The sequence below is a fragment of the Schistocerca gregaria genome, chromosome 3 (assembly GCF_023897955.1).
Source record: "Schistocerca gregaria isolate iqSchGreg1 chromosome 3, iqSchGreg1.2, whole genome shotgun sequence".
Classification (NCBI taxonomy): domain Eukaryota; kingdom Metazoa; phylum Arthropoda; class Insecta; order Orthoptera; family Acrididae; genus Schistocerca; species Schistocerca gregaria.
In genome coordinates, this window is record NC_064922.1 from 249,462,332 (window position 1) to 249,479,905 (window position 17,574).

The 17,574-nt window shown below is 41.7% G+C and overlaps 1 long non-coding RNA gene across 1 annotated transcript in view; it reads right to left on the bottom strand.

Annotated features, from left to right (window-relative positions):
• Window positions 1-1,041: 1,041 nt before the first annotated feature.
• LOC126353807 (uncharacterized) overlaps window positions 1,042-17,574 on the bottom strand; it is a 72,987-nt gene continuing 56,454 nt past the window's right edge. Inside the window, exon 3 of the long non-coding RNA XR_007565209.1 lies at window positions 1,042-1,499. This is a non-coding gene — a long non-coding RNA (uncharacterized LOC126353807). The remainder of the gene's footprint in view (window positions 1,500-17,574) is intronic.

Genomic DNA, 17,574 nt, shown 5'->3' on the forward strand with positions numbered 1-17,574 from the left:
CTTTAGTCCTTCATGTAACTGAAAAATTAGGAATGATGTATATTATGGTGCTGTGTGTTGCAAAACTTCAGCAAGGTTGATATCTGGCTGGGAAACTATTTTATGCTTCAGTTTTGCCAATGCTAGTGCAGTCTCCTGTTGGGCACTTAGGGCTGTGCATGTTGCTTCACTGTATTGTTAGGTGAAACTTGACTGTTCCTGGTGTCTTTAAGGCTGTCACCGAGTAATAGTTTCTGCAACAGATACCCTGTGGCATATTTCCATGAAGTCATTGCCCTGTTGCCCCAGTTTAGGTAGCATGAAACTTGTTGCAATGAGAGCTTGTAGTGCCTGCCCCAGGTGTTATAATGATATAGGTGATGTTCCTATGTACTTAGCTTTGACTTCAATATGTCTGTCCATTACTTTTATAAACAAAAAGTAAACCCGGCAATGTTTCGCAGTTGCTAAATAGGCATACCACCTAGTCCCTACTTCTCCCCATCTACCTGTAAAACTCGCCCTCCTTCCCGTATCTATGTCCACATCCGTTCTCCCTCCCTCTCTCCTGTGTAGGTCAATTTCTTCTCCCTCCCCCACCACTCACATTGAACCTCATTATTGTTAATGCTAAGAAAACCTTTAGTAGAAAGCGAAATTGCTTAAAATAAATTGTTAAATAGTTGGTAATCATTGACACATGGGGTATGGGGACCTCTGTTGCTGCTGGATCTGTGAGTATTGTAACTTCAACGACATTACCTGTAGTTTGTATAAAACAGCACATAGTTGTGTATACAATTCATGTTCTGAATTATGTATAAGAAGAAAGAATATATGGAGGAATAACAATTTGTCTAATGGTTTAAATGCCCTGCTATTATAATTAAAACTGTCTGTGAAAAAGGAAATGTAACTGCACATGTTCACGGTACAGCTTAATGCAGTTTTCTCACAGGTGGTTTTAACAGAAAACCTGTACATTGCGAATTTTTATACACAGTATATTAAATCCATGCATGTTTATTAGTGTCATATAAAAGTTTAAAAGTAAATCAGTTAAGAACTTTTATGTTAACGACATTAGATGGCTACTCGTTTGTACGTAGTAGTATTCATATACTGCAAGGATTCTGCTATCTAGATACACACTTTTACTTTCAGCTGGCAGAACTCTCCACTACATCTAGAAGTTCTTCCTGAAAATTGCTTTTTACAAAGAACTATTCGAGTGGTGGTGGAATGTCATCTGGTTTTATTTGCCAGATTACAGACTGACTTTAATTCACAACTCAAGTTTCAACTTGTTTGTAATACAAATGTTACTGAACTGATCTAAGGTAATTTTCAGAATCCTTCTTCATTTTACTCTCCTAGATCATCACTGACCATTGTCATAGAACTTCATCATGAAGGTATCCGTCATGGTGTGATGCACTGTATAGTAGACTGTGGCTATTTGTGATATGGTTTTTTCTTAAGATAGTCTTTCTCCACTGCACAGCTAGCTCCAGGAGCACCTTAAAAAAAATAAAAGCAGACTTGGTTCAATACTCAAATTAGCTCTAATTATGTAACTTAAGTCCCTACCAAAAGACCATGATTTCTCAATTATATCAGCTATTCTGTGGCAGGTGTTGTGTGAACTCCCGAATTAATAATTCACATCTGTGTACCCTCACAATACCTGCAAAGTCTGATGTGTTTCCTCTGTGGTTTGTGATTTCTGGTATAGCCTTCAAGCTAGTGTAGCTTAAGAGTCTGTCACATTGTCATTTAATTGCCCGATTGACGTAGGTATAGCTTCTTCCTACACTTTCCGAAGTAATTCTAATAACTGCTGTATTGCCTTCTGAGGTGTGCAAACTTGATGATACTTCTTTTTCTGCATTATTAAAATGTTGGAGGTTTTATTTGATATTGGTCCTAGTAATGTCATGAGTAAGTTCAATGTGTGTGAATTTGTAATCACTACAAGTTAGTATTGGGAAGACTATTTTTTCCTTTGGAATGGGCCTTCTTATTGGTGAGGCATTGCTGTTCCCCCTGTGTTGTTGTGATTAATGTTTAGTGTCCCTATTCTGTTAAAATATCCAGCTCTATCACCACTTGGCCAAGTCTTCAAATGCAATTTGACAGTATGCCTACTGTGATTAACAATTAGGTCTGCAGCTATATGGTGCTGTATCGCACATTAGATGTGTGTAGCAACATCCCGGGGGTAAAATGTGCACTCGTAGAGGGATTTATTCATGTATTCAGGAACCTCACAGAACATTTCCTAGAAATGTTTCCTCGTGTTTGCAGTGTGTAGGATTACTTGCCTGCACATGCATTGATAGATACAATGTCTGAATTTATGTCCATTAATGATGTTAGCTTTTGCAGTTGTTTGCTTGTGCATAGCTACACTTACAGTTATGCTACCAACTTCACCTGCTATCAAATTGGTATGTGCCATTTGATGTGACTTAGATTTCACCAATACCTTTAGTATGTTGTTGGTAATTGTGATTACTCATTAAAACTTTTTAGGTGTTGTAACAAACTCAGCTCATCAATGGATTCTGCAATGACACCAGTTCAGCATAACACACTACATATTCATGCTATCTGGGGTTCAGCACCTGCAAATCATAGCTATTTTCAATTGCAATATATTTTTACCGTGAGTAATAAATTATACACCATTTGTGACATTATACTTTAATTTCATTGACAATTCCATGGTGAATACTTTTCTATTCGACACATTTGTTTTTTGTAATTTACTTCCTGTAGAACAATGGAAAATCCATGATGAAATAATGATATATAATGGAAAGAATAGATTCCTACTCTCGATATAGAGGAGATGCTGAGCTGCAGACATGCACAACAAAAAGGAGTTTTCAGCCAAAAGGCCATGTGTTAAAGGGGAACACTCGCACAACCACAACTTGCACACAACCTCTATTGGACCTGCTGAGGCTGGACGGCATACAACCAACTACATCCGATGGGAGAAGCAATGGATGGCGGGGCTGAGGAGGAGGCTGGGGTGGGGAGAGGGAGGGATAGCAGGGTAGAATTGGGTGGGGGGGGGGGGGGGGGGGGGTTAGTGCTGCGATTGTGCAGGGTTGTAGTGAAGAGCAGGTAGGGCTGCTAGGTACTTTGAGAGGGGGGGGGGGGGGAGACAGGAAGGGATGGAAAAGGAGTGGAAAAGAACTACAGGCTGCATTGTAGGAATTGAAGGCAATGTTATGTTGGAATGAGAGCAAGGAACGGTGTGGGTGGGTGAAGAACAGGGACTAGCAGAGGGTGAGGCGAGGGGGTTGTGGTAATGTAGGATATACTGCAGAGAGAGTTCCCAACTGTACAGCTCAGAAAAGCTGAGGTTGGTAGGATGGATCCAGATGGCACAGGCTTTGAAGCAGTCATTGAAATGAAGCTTGTTGTGTTGGGCAGCATGTTCAGCAGCTGGGTGATCCAGCTCTCTCTTGGCCACAGATCGTCAGTGGCCATTCATGCAGATGCAGCTTCTTGATTGTCATGCCCACGTAGAAAGCAGCAGTATGGTTGCAGCTTAGTTTGTAGGTTACATCACTGTATCCACAGGTAGTCGTGCCTTTTATGGGGTAGATGATGCCTGTGGCCAGACTAGTGTAGGTAGTAGTGGTATGTATGGGACAGTTGTTGCACCTAGATGTATTACAGGGGCATGAGCCATGAGGCTATGGGTTAGGAGCAGGGGTGGGGTATGGTTGGGCGAGGATACTGCTGCGGGAGGGTTGGGAATGATAGCGAGTAGAATGTTTCTCATTTCAGGCTACGATGGCTGGTAGTCGAAACTCTGGTGGCGTATGTGCTTCAGTTGTTAAAGAGTCCTGGATGTAGAACATCATTAGGGGAGTGCTTATTTGTTGTTGGACAGTGGGAATATGGTAAGTGGTAGGGGAATGGAGAGACAAGACACAGGAGATTGTTTCTGTACATGATTGGAAGGGCAATTTCAGTCTGTGAAGGCCTCAGTAAGACCTTGGCATATTTGCTGAGGGACTGCTTGTCACTGTGTATGTGATCGTTGTGGGTGGCTAGGCTGTGTGGAAGGGACTTCTGGACACAGAATGGGTGGCAGCCGTCGAAGTGTAGGTATTACTGATTGGTTGGTAGGTTTGATTTGGATGGAAGTACTGATGTAGCCATCTTTGAGAGGCAATTCAACACTGAGGAATGTGGCTTTGTTGGGTTGAGGAGGACTGAGGGAGCACATGGAGGAAAAGGTGTTGGGGTTCTGGAGGAATGTGGATAGGGTGTGATCACCATCAGTCCATGCCACAAAGATGTCATCACTGAATCTGAAGGAGATGAGGGGTTTAGGATTGTGGTTGATTAGGAAGGATTCCTTTTGCAGATCCATTTTCAAGTAATGTCTGTGAAGAAGTAGTAATGGTGGGTGGGGATATAGTTGGTCATGGTAACCAGGAAAGAGATTGAAGGTTTGGAGTCAGCCGAGAATTGGGGAAGGTTGTGTTAAAGAGCGGCAGGGCTGTGGATATTAGGGGTGTTAGTGTAAAGGGAGTTGGCATCATTAGTGCCGAGCAGGGTTACCATTCAACCCAAGAAACAGGAACAGTGGAGCGTTGGAGGAGGAAATGGTTGGTCTTTTTGGTACAGGAGGGTAGGTTACAGGTAATAGGCTGAAGATTTGCTTCAGGAGGGCAGAGATTTTCTTAGTAGGGTCACTGTAACTGGCCACAATGGCGTGTCCTGGGTGGTTGGATTTATGGAGTTTAGAAAACATGTAGAAAGTAGGGGTGTGGCGAATGATAGGGGTGAGGGGGGAGAAAGATTCAGGGGAGAGGTTCTGGGATAGACTTACGGAATTGAGGAGAGACTGTGGATCCTGTTGGATTTATGGAATGGGGTCACTGTGGCAGGGTTTGTAAGCAGAAGAATCCTACAGTTGGCAGAGTCCCTGTGGTTCAAAACCAAAATGGTACTGATTTTGTCAGGAGGTAGGATTATAAGGTCAGGATCAGTTTTTAGGTGGTGGACAACAGTTATTTCTCTGGACTTAAGATTGGTTTTCATGTTGAGGGATATGGCAATGAAAGTGAGGCAAGGTTTGATGTTAAGAAATTCTCTAATAGTAATGGGGTGATTTAAGATTGGGGGACTTTTCTGTATTGGTGGTGGAAAAGTGTTTTCACTATATGGACTGGGAGAAGAAGAGAAGACCTTTACGAAGGCCAGCATGACTGAATTTGGGTGTGGGGCAAAAGATAAGGCCTTTGGGAAGGACTGATATTTCTGTGAGACTAAGGCTTTTGGAAGAAAAGCTCATGACTGTGTTTTGGGTCTATTTAGTTTCTGGATTCTGTATGGTAGTGGGAGTTTTTGAGGGTGTGGTAAATTTAGTAGGTCTGTGAGGCAGGGTTTGTGGACTATGAAGGGGATGTGAGGAAGATTTGAAGGCTGTTGTGGAGGTGGTGCATACTGGTAGTCCAGGATGCGAGTAGGTGGTGAACCCATTGGAGACTTGTGACTTCATAGGCTTTCAAAGCGACTTTCAAGGTTGGAGAGTTGTTTGAGGTGGTGGTGTGCATGCTGCTCTAGTTCCTAGAGGGATAGAGTTTCAATGTGTGAGATGGGATACATTAATTTGGGATTGCAGAGCAGGAAAATTTTATGGTAGAGTAGAGGTACAGCAAGGGAGTGTAGGCCTGATTTACATGTTTTTGTAGTACTAGGTTGGTGAAGGCTTGGGACTGATGAAATTTGCACAGATAGAGGTGATTGTGAAAGTAGAAGATGCAGATGGAAACTGGTAATTTGATGGTAAGGCCATTTGGAGGAATTCAATGAATGTGGGTCTGGGTCCTGGCTAGGGATGTGGGAACTTTTCTGTATTGGTGCAGACAGAAGGAGCAAGGGACCATGGTGGAGGATTTAAAAAAAAAAAAAAAAAAAAAAAATGCACACAGTTACAAGACCACACTGGCAGCTGGTGCAGCATCTCTCATTCCACAGTATTCCCACCAATCCTAGACATTCAAATTGATCACTCTAAGTGCCACACACACACACACACACACACACACACACACACACACACACACACACACACACACACACACACTCTTCACAGGATGTTTTAGTATCTCCTCTCCTACTTCGGGTTTCAGCATTTTTCCCCATACTTTATCCATTCCGCCCTCCCACCACCATACAGAATCCAGAAAACGGACCTGAAGCACAGGCCTGAATTGTTCTCCAAAAGCCTTAGTCCCACAGAAGTATCAGTCTTTGCCAAAGGCTTTACCTTTTGCCTCATTCCCAAATTCAGTTATGCTGGCCTTATTGAAGACCTTTCCTTCTCTCAATCTGTACAGTGGAAACACATTTTTACTACCAACCCTACCAATCAGACTCAACTCAAAGACAGTGTTGAACTCTGTCTGACTCAGTTCATTCGTCCATGCGACCTTGATCCAACACCACTGAACCAAAATCATTCCTTTAACATTCCAGTATTTCTTAACCTCAAACATTGCCTCCCCATATTTCTCCAAATCCGTCAACATGAAAACTAACCGTACATCTACTGAAAGAACTGCAGCCCAGCACCTAAAAACTGATCCTGATCTTGTAATCCTACTGCTGACAGTCTCCACTATTGTGGTTTTGAATTGCAGGGACTTGGCTGGCTGTCAGATTATTTTGCCTTCAAACCCTGCCACAGTGACCCCATTCCAGAAATCCAACAGGATCTCCAGTCTCTTCTCAAATCCTTTGGCCCATATCAGAACCTCTCCCATAAATCTACACCCCTCCTCACCCCTCCCTCTCCATGCACTCCTAACTTGTACACACTTTCTAAAATCCGCAAATTCAACCTCCCAGGAAGCCCCATTCTGGCAAATTACTGAGCCCCCACTAGAGAATCTCTGCTCTTGTGGCACAATACCTTCAGCCTATTACCCATATCCTACCATCCTATATCAAAAACACAAACCATTTTCTCCTACGACTCTCTGCAGTGCCTGTCTCTTCACCATGTGGCAACCCTGTTTGTCACAGTTGATGCCATCTCCCTCTACACTGACATCTCTAATGCCCATGACCTTGTTGCTTTTGAACACTACTTTTCCTATTGCCTGATTGACTCCAAACCTATAACTTCCTTCCTGGGCACCATGAGCAACTGAATCCTCACCCACAATTACTTCATCTTTGAAAGCTTCACCTACAAACAAATTGGCAGAACAGCTATGAGCACACACATGGTGCCATCCTGTGCCAACCTGTCCATAGGCAGTCAAAAGGAATCCCTTCTAACCACCCGGAACCCCAAACCCCTCATTTGGTTCAGGTTCACTGAAGACATCTTTGTGATATGGACTGATGGTGGTGGGACACTGTGCACATTCCTCCAGAACCTCAACACCTTCTCCATTTGCTTCTTCGATGCTCCTCAAACCAACAGAGCCACATTCATCGATGTTGAACTGCACCTCAAAGTTGGCTACATCAGTACCTCCTTCCAAATCAAACCTACTTACCACCAGAAATACCTCCACTTTGACTGCTGCCACTCATTCCATACCAAGGACCTCCTCCATACAGCCTATCTACATGTGATCATTGCATCTGTAGTGAAAAGCAGTCCTCCTCCAAATATACCAAGAGTCTCAACTCTGTACAGAAAGATATCTCCTGTGCCTTGTCTCTCCAGTCTCCTACAACCTCCCACAATTTCATTATCTGTTCATAAGGGAGCACTCCCCTCAGGACTCAGTACCAACTAGGATTCAAGCAAATTAATCACATTTTCCGCCAGGATTTCGACTACCTTTGTCATGCCCTGAAAATATATTGCCACTGGATAAATAAAAAATCTATTCACCAAGCTGTGGCAGGAGAAGGTACAAATATAAAGGTTAAGGAAATTTCAAGGTTTTGGAGCCAATGACTTCTGGAAGAATGGCTGCAGAGGAAGGAAAAGTCTTCCCTTCTCATACTGTCTGACAACCCTGCCCTGACCCAGGGTTCAGGGAGACTTTTCCAAACTCTCCCATTTCCTAAACTTCACCAGCCCCTTTTCTTTATCTCTCTTTCCTCTCCTTCAACCCTTCTGCCAAAAGGAGCCACCACTGGCTCTGAAAGCCTGCAGATTTCCTTAACCTGCTGTCACATGGTGAGTAAATTTGGTATATATCCATTTACATCATCTTACAGTCTGTCAGTATGGCTCTGCATTCCCTTTTATAGGGAGCAGACTGAAACATCCAAAGTTTGATGTAAATAAATGAGTGCAAGAACATAAAGTGAACGTCGTGAGTTCTGCATGCCTTCATAACTCTTAAATTCACATGGCTACTAAGATTTATCTTCTATTAAACATTTGTGGCTAAGTGTTTAATTTGTCATTTTATTTTATTCTGTGGCAAAACATGTAAATACCATTTTTAGACATGCAGTGCATCAAACTGCCCACTTTGCTGTATTGTTATATTTTGTTACTTTTGGTTCTCCTGAAATACACATGTCCCATAACTGCTTAGTTCTGACACAGAAGCTGCAAACGTTAGAGGAATACTTGCTTTGGTAGAATTTTTAACTCTTTCTGAATGCTTGGATGCTAAACAAAATTTCTTTATCTTGGACACTGGGTTGTCAGTCATATTTTTTCTTGTCTTTTTTGACATGTGGGATGGGGCATTCCTGATGAATATTTCAAATGGCTAAAATATTCCTTATACTGATCTACTCAAACATTAGCTCATAGTGTGATAACTATTTTGATTCTTACTTTACTCCTCAGCTCCACAGGCCAGTGCAGTCAGGCCTCCCTGTATCTTTAAATGGATGTACTTTACTTTGCTTTCAATTGTTCAAGTGACATTGAACTCATTCGCTACTTTTCTACTGTAGCTTAGTGTTGTCATAATTTTGATACTTTTATGCTCCCAAGTTGGTTCTAATGAGCCTTGCCATTTTAACGACCTGTACAAACCCAAAAATACTTTATAGAAAAAAAATTGTGAAAGAATTAAGAAAAAGGCCAAATTCTAGATTAGTAAAGTTGTCTCATTTTTATCAAGCTTTTCTATTGCAACAATACTGTGTTAAATTACACGTATCAAAAAAAGTTTTGCATCACCTCAATTCTGAGAATTCCGGAATCTGTACAGAAAACTGGAACAGAGATCCACATAAACATCATTTCCACCCTTTTTATTGCTCATGGAAACCACACATTGCATGTTGTACCACCATACAGCAAGATTTTCAGAGTTGTTGGTCCAGATTGTTGTACACGCCGGTACCTCTAATACTCAGTAGCATGTCCTCTTGCATTGATGCATGCCTGTATTCATTGTGGCGTACTATCCACAAGTTCATCAAGGCACTGTTCGTCCAGATTGTCCCGCTCCTTAATGGCGATTCGGCATAGGTCCCTCAGAGTGGTTGGTGGGTCATGTCGTCCGTAAACAGCCCTTTTCCATGTATCCCAGGCATGTTCGATAGGGTTCATGTCTGGAGAACATGCTAGCCACTGTTGTCGAGTGATGTCGTTATCCTGAATGAAGTCATCCACAAGATGTGTAAGATGGGGGTGCGAATTGTCATCCATGAAGACGAATGACTTGCCAATATGCCGCCAATATGGTTGCACTATCACTCAGAGGATGGCATTCACATATCGTACAGCCGTTACGATGCCTTCCATGACCACCAGTGGCGTATGTCAGCCTCATATAATGCCATTCCAAAACTGCAGAGAACCTACACCTTGCTGCACTTGCTGGTCAGTGTGTCTAAGGAGTTCAGCCTGACCAAGCTTCCTCCAAACACATCTCCAATGATTGCCTGGTTGAAGCCATATGCGACACACATTGGTGATGTGAACATGATGCTGGACAGTGAAGGGGGAGGCGTGTTTATAACGATAAGAAGTGCAATAGTATCGAAGGAAATTAACGGAGATCCGAATTGTGAAATGATTTGGGTGAAGGTCATGGTTAAAGTAGGCTCAGACATGGTAATTGGATGTGTGTATAGGCCCCCGGGCTCAGCAGCTGTTGTGGCTGAGCACATGAAGAATAATTTGGAAAATATTTCGAGTAGATTTCCCCACCATGTTATAGTTCTGGGTGGAGATTTTAATTTGCCGGATATAGACTGGGAGACTCAAACGTTCATAACGGGCGGCAGGGAAAAAGAATCCAGTGAAATTTTTTTAAGTGCTTTATCTGAAAACTACCTTGAGCAGTTAAGCAGAGAACCGACTCGTGGCGATAACATATTAGACTTTCTGGTGACAAATAGACCCGAACTATTTGAATCAGTTAATGCAGAACAGGGAATCAGCGATCATAAAGCGGTTACTGCATCGATGATTTCAGCCGTAAATAGAAATATTAAAATAGGTAGGAAGATTTTTCTGTTTAGCAAAAGTGACAAAAAACAGATTTCAGAGTACTTGATGGCTCACACAAAAGTCTTTTCTCAGGTACAGATAGTGTTGAGGATCAGTGGACAAAGTTCAAAACCCTCGTACAATATGCATTAGATGAGTATGTGCCAAGCAAGATCGAAAGAGATGGAAAAGAGCCACCGTGGTATAACAACCGAGTTAGAAAACTGCTGCGGAAGCAAAGGGAACTTCACAGCAAACATAAACATAGCCAAAGCCTTGCAGACAAACAAAAATTATGCGAAGCGAAATGTAGTGTGAGAAGGGCTATGCGAGAGGCGTTTAATGAATTCGAAAGTAAAGTTCTATGTACCGACTTGGCAGAAAATCCTAAGAAACTTTGGTACTACGTCAAAGCGGTAGGTGGATCAAAACAGAAAGTCCAGACACTCTGTGACCAAAATGGTACTGAAACAGAGGATGACAGACTAAAGGCCGAATTACTAAATGTCTTCTTCCAAAGCTGTTTCACAGAGGAAGACTGCGTAGTTCCTTCTCTAGATTGTCGCACAGATGACAAAATGGTAGATATTGAAATAGACGACAGAGGGACAGAGAAACAATTAAAATTCCTCAAAAGAGGAAAGGCCGCTGGACCTGATGGGATACCAGTTCGATTTTACACAGAGTACACGAAGGAACTTTCCCCCCTTCTTGCAGCGGTGTACCGTAGGTCTCTAGAAGAGCGAAGCATTCCAAAGGATTGGAAAAGCGCACAGGTCATCCCTGTTTTCAGGAAGGGACGTCGAACAGATCTGCAGAACTATAGACCTATATCTCTAACGTCGATCAGTTGTAGAATTTTGGAACACGTATTATGTTTGAGTATAACGACTTTTCTGGAGACTAGAAATCTACTGTGTAGGAATCAGCATGGGTTTCGAAAAAGACGGTCGTGTGAAACCCAGCTCGCGCTATTTGTCGACGAGACTCAGAGGGCCATAGACAGGGGTTCACAGTTAGATGCCGTGTTTCTTGACTTCCGCAAGGCGTTTGACACAGTTCCCCACAGTCGTTTAATGAACAAAGTAAGAGCATATGGACTATCAGACCAATTGTGTGATTGGATTGAGGAGTTCATAGATAACAGAATGCAGCATGTCATTCTCAATGGAAAGAAGTATTCCGAAGTAAGAGTGATATCAGGTGTGCCGCAGGGGAGTGTCATAGGACCGTTGCCATTCACAATATACATAAATGACCTGGTGGATGACATCAGAAGTTCACTGAGGCTTTTTGCCGATGATGCTGTGGTGTATCGAGAGGTTGTAACAATGAAAAATTGTACTGAAATGCGGGAGGATCTGCAGCGAATTGACGCATGGTGCAGGGAATGGCAATTGAATCTCAATGTAGACAAGTGTAATGTGCTGCGAATACATAGAAAGATAGATCCCTTATCATTTAGCTACAAAATAGCAGGTCAGCAACTCGAAGCAGTTAATTCCATAAATTATCTGGGAGTACGCATTAGTAGTGATTTAAAATGGAATGATCATATAAAGTTGATCGTTGGTAAAGCAGATGCCAGACTGAGATTCATAGGAAGAATCCTAAGGAAATGCAATCTGAAAACAATGGAAGTAGGTTACAGTACGCTTGTTCGCCCACTGCTTGAATACTGCTCAACAGTGTGGGATCTGTACCAGATAGGGCTGATAGAAGAGATAGAGAAGATCCAACGGAGAGCAGCGCGCTTAGTTACAGGATCATTTAGTAATCGCGAAAGCGTTACGGAGATGATAGATAAACTCCAGTAGAAGACTCTGCAGGGCAGATGCTCAGTAGCTCGGTATGGGCTTTTGTTAAAGTTTCGAGAACATACCTTCACCGAAGAGTCAAGGAGTATATTGCTCCCTCCTACGTATATCTTGCGACCATGAGGATAAAATCAGAGAGATTAGAGCCCACACAGAAGCATACCGACAATCCTTCTTTCCACCAACAATACGAGACTGGAATAGAAGGGAGAACCGATAGAGGTACTCAGGGTACCCTCCGCCAATACACACCGTCAGGTGGCTTGTGGAGTATGCATGTAGATGTAGATGTAGATGCCAATCCTGAGCGACCCATTTGACATGTTGGGCCCATCTGCATTGTGTCCTGGTTGCAAAGATGGACCTTGCCATGGACATTGGGAGTGAAGTTGCGCATCATGCAGACTTTTGCACACAGTTTGAGTCATAACACAATGTCCTGTCGCTGCACAAGAAGCATTATTTAACATGGTGGCATTGCTGTCAGGGTTTCTCTGAGCCATAATCCACAGGTAGCGGTCATCCAGTGCAGTAGTAGGCATTGGGCGGTCTCAGCGAGGCATGTCATTGACCGTTCCTGTCTCTCTGTATCTCCTCCATGTTCGAACAACACCTGGACATTTCCCTTGTTGAGCGCCCTTCCTGGCACAAAGTAACAATGCAGCCATGATCGAACTGTGGTATTGACCGTCTAGGCATGGTTGAACTACAGACAACATGAGGCGTGTACCTCCTTCCTGATGGGATGACTGGAACAGATCGGCTGTTATCTAATAGGTGCTGCTCAAGCATGGTTGTTTACATCTTTGAGTGGGCTTAGTGACATCTCTGAGCTGTCAAAGGGACTGTGTCTGTGATACAATATCCACAGTCAGTGTGTATCTTCAGGAGTTCTGGGGACTGGGGTGATGCAAAAATATTTTTGATGTGTGTATTTGGGACCAATTTCTTGTGCAAATAGCAAGTGGGGTTCAACATTCTGTATTGGTTTCATTATGTGCCAATAGTGCTTACCTCAGCTGTCTGTCTCATTTTTCATGCTTCCTGAAACAGGCAAACCCTTCTCCTAACCTATCTGTAGTTTATAAGTGAATTGGAAACATTCTATCTTTTGCTTTCATGTGATTCTTTACAGCAGGCTACTTTAGTATAAGAATATTAATGAAATAATAAGAGGATGGGAGAAAAGGCTGCAGTGGTATTTGGTAAAAATCTACGAGATACTTATGTTTTTTCTGGTTTTATGAAATATGGTGAAAGTAAATTGGTATCATGGTTAAAAAATTTCTGTCAGACAAACAGGTAAAGTAAAAATAAAATAAAAGGTGTCAGCATATGTGGAGGACAAGGTGCAGATTATCTGAAAACTATAATTAACATCTGAAGTAATCACCTCATATGTGAAATTAGTATAATTTGATGCAGCAGCAGAGGCAACATTCAGTAAAAACCATCTTGAATGCTCAGTCTTAAAATTAATTGTGGTATAATAGAAGTGTTTGTGTTCAGTACAATCAGTACATGGAGATAACTATCTACCTATAGAAGTGTGTCGTGGTGCAGCCTCTTCTAGCTTTAAGGAAATACAACTGTAAATGTGGTTGCCTGGAGTAATGTGTGTGGAAAGCATGAGGATTTGTATGTATATCACCCTTCAGGCTAGAATATCAAGCAATTTGATGAAATATAGTGAAATAATAGTTTTCTAAGTAATAATTTTGTCTGATCAGTAATGAGAGTTAAGTTTGACTTAGCATAAGGATCTCTTACTGTGGAGTGTTTCCCAATAGAATCAATTTTGCATTGGATAAGCAGAGCAGGTATTTATGTATTAGATAATGAAGCAATAATGAAATAAAATAATGAATAATGTTAGGGTCTTAACGGTTAGGGAACTTGTCTCTGCAGTAGGGATGTTTTTTGAGAATACACTCCACTAGCTAACAGAGTAAGAAATGTAAGTAAAATAATGGAGCTCATAGACATGGTTAATGAAAAAGATAACTGTATACAAACAAATGGATGTAACTATATTGAGGATCTAATTCTGAACTAGGCAACATTGGGTACTGTGTATATTGCGCAATTTATGACACTGCAGCTGGGAGAAAGAGCAATATTTTAGTGAGGTACAAGCATTATTGGATCTATAGTTTATCTGAGAACTTCTATTTGTTTTCGGAGGAACTATGAGCTTGAAGTGGTAATACTGGCACGAAGAAAGATATTTTTGCTGAAAAGATACTTTTGCTGATTAACTGATAACTGTGGTGCTAGCGTAGTGTGAATATTCTGACAGGTCAACTATTTGGTAACATTTTGTGGTTTTGTGAGGATTTAATTTTCTGGTTGAATGAGAGTAGTACTCAGAGTTGAGTGGAGAAGTAGGGCAATGATTTAGTACAACTTCCGTCCCCTTAATTTCAATTTGAGTAGTAATTAAGTTATGTGGTGATGACTCTATTATTTTCATAATGCAATGATTAGTAAATCTATGCTACTGCACATTTTGAGTTTTTGCTACAGGCAATGTACATATTTTGGACATTAAGGTGAGATGAGTCCATAAATGACGTGAATTTCAAACCAGGACTTGGCATTTTAGTGAGTTTGCAAATGGAAAAGATACCCAAATATTTCAAGTTTAACCAGTTTGAGACAGAGTTATGGCCTAGAGTAATTTTTTGTAGTGTAATGTGCACTTGATCTTAAAAATTTTAGTAGTCCACACCTTTCATACTATAGTCAATTTTAGTGCTAATTATTGTGATGTTATGAGAACTGTGTAATTTATTTATTTATGAAGTAATGACTATTAGTTACCATTAGTATGAAACTTTTTTTCTTATACTTATGAGTAAAAGTGAGTGTACTAAAGTAGGGTATTTTGTCTAATTTTTTCATTTACTCTAGCAGAGAAGAACCACCTCCACAGAAACTGATAGCAGTGCATTTCCTTACTAACTGCCACTTGGACTTGTTGAAGGTGTGAATGACTTTGTGAGAAAATGTGTAAAAGGTCTTTAAAAGAGTTATAGTGCTTGTGCAAAATACTAAACGTAGAAAAAGTGAAATTTTCTGTCTGGTAATGAACTGCAAGGTGCAGTGCAATTTAACTTTTTGCAACCCATGATCATTTTTTTCTTTGAAGCAAGACAGGACTTGTATAAAGTGATATGTATCTTAGAATGCGATCTTTATTTGTCCAAAAAGAACATTTTTATTAAAAATATAATATGTGGGTATTTTTTGCCATTGTACAATATACAATATGTAAATATTTTGTATGGAGATTTTCATATGGCCCATTCATATAAGTGAAAATTTGAAAAATGCATTTACTGTAGTTTTTTGATAAGGAGATTTCTTATGTAATATTCTTTTGTGTGCAGGATGTTAAACCCACTTCCTGGGGTCACTTGTGGTCATTGAATTGCCCTGTAAGCTATTTGCAATATCTACCTGGTCAATCCGGTGAGGAGGTAATGTGACGAAGCAAGCTGAGAGCTCTTTACTTCCTGTCTTGTTTTGCCACCTGTCTCCTGAAATTCATTTTATTTTCTTTTTTCCCTAATTACCATTAACATACATGAGTATAATCTGCATTTTCATAAAAGAGAAAAGTTGGTCCTCAGCCATAAGAAATGTAGCACCACGTCTAATTTTGTGCTTAGTTTTGTGTATGTAATCAATTTTCTAATTTATTTTGACCATTCCTAGTTAATACTTTTGTTGTAGATTGAAATCAGTGCTTGTTTCATGACTAAGATTCTATTGTTGACTTATAAACAAATATAAATTCTGTAATAATTATAAATATTAGGAAGAAGAACTATTAGAATTCTTAAAGTATTTATTTGGCTCTATTCGAAAACACATTAGCAAAGCTAGCCCTTAATTAATTCCAAAATAATTACCAGGTTTGTTGAAAGCATTGTTTGTATAACTATATCTGTTAATATCATTATTTAAACAAATAATTCAGTCTAACATTTGTGTTAGAAGGAGCTGTTAAAAAGGAACAATTTGTCAAAGTATTCAGTTAATTGAATGAGTTATGTTTTAATTGTAATTTCTGTAAATTAAACATCAAACAGTGTAAAGTTTCAGCAGCTATTATTGTGAGGATTTTTAAAGGCCCGATTTTTGATTCTGAGGCAGTCAGTCCACGGTCGATTTTCAGAGGGAAATTATGTACTATTTCAAGTGGAATTAGTGTAATACAAACAGGCTGTGCGTTAAAACAATGGCAGTGTCTGTTCAATTTATTTGAGAAATAGTTTCACATGTATCTTGTTACTCTGCAAGAATTGTGAATGGTGTGTTTAGGTTTTTACTGCACATAGATATTCAACAACAAACTATTGTTGCAGTGTGCTGATGTTTGCCTGCAACCTACACTCCTGGAAATGGAAAAAAGAACACATTGACGCCGGTGTGTCAGACCCACCATACTTGCTCCGGACACTGCGAGAGGGCTGTACAACCAATGATCACACGCACGGCACAGCGGACACACCAGGAACCGCGGTGTTGGCCGTCGAATGGCGCTAGCTGCGCAGCATTTGTGCACCGCCGCCGTCAGTGTCAGACAGTTTGCCGTGGCATACGGAGCTCCATCGCACTCTTTAACACTGGTAGCATGCCGCGACAGCGTGGACGTGAACCGTATGTGCAGTTGACGGACTTTGAGCGAGTGCGTATAGTGGGCATGCGAGAGGCCGGGTGGACGTACCGCCGAATTGCTCAACACGTGGGGCGTGAGGTCTCCACAGTACATCGATGTTGTCGCCAGTGGTCGGCGGAAGGTGCACGTGCCCGTCCACCTGGGACCGCACCGCAGCGACGCACGGATGCACGCCAAGACCGTAGGATCCTACGCAGTGCCGTAGGGGACCGCACCGCCACTTCCCAGCAAATTAGGGACACTGTTGCTCCTGGGGTATTGGTGAGGACCATTCGCAACCGTCTCCATGAAGCTGGGCTACGGTCCCGCACACCGTTAGGCCGTCTTCCGCTCACGCCCCAACATCGTGCAGCCCGCCTTCAGTGGTGTCGCGACAGGCGTGAATGGAGGGACGAATGGAGACGTGTCGTCTTCAGCGATGAGAGTCGCTTCTGCCTTGGTGCCAATGATGGTCGTATGCGTGTTTGGCGCCGTGCAGGTGAGCACCACAATCAGGACTGCATACGACCGAGGCACACAGGGCCAACACCCGGCATCATGGTGTGGGGAGCGATCTCCTACACTGGCCGTACACCTCTGGTGATCATCAAGGGGACACTGAATAGTGCACGGTACATCCAAACCGTAATCGAACCCATCGTTCTACCATTCCTAGACCGGCAAGGGAACTTGCTGTTCCAACAGGA